The sequence below is a fragment of the Herpailurus yagouaroundi genome, unplaced genomic scaffold, assembly GCF_014898765.1.
Source record: "Herpailurus yagouaroundi ecotype Mexico unplaced genomic scaffold, PumYag 250, whole genome shotgun sequence".
Taxonomy (NCBI): domain Eukaryota; kingdom Metazoa; phylum Chordata; class Mammalia; order Carnivora; family Felidae; genus Herpailurus; species Herpailurus yagouaroundi.
The window spans coordinates 11901935-11902228 of NW_024412467.1; positions in this window are offsets into that span (position 1 = coordinate 11901935).

Sequence of the window (294 nt, forward strand, 5' to 3'; positions counted from 1 at the left end):
GGGGGGGTCCTGCGTCTAGGAGTTAGCACATGACAGACCGTTCTGACCACGTATTCCAGGAGGTGGAAGGTGAAGGTGAACGAGGGTGAGTGAATACACAAGTAACAGTGGATGGAGTAGAGACCCAAGCCGCTGGCCCAGTCCTCCGGGCCACTGGACCTTTGCCACCAATGTTCCTGTCACAGCCACAGACGCAGAACCCCCAGAATTCCCCAGGCTCTACATGGACGGGGGCTGGCGATTCCAGCCCATAGGCACTTCTATGGGATGGGACAGACTGGTTACACCATGAAC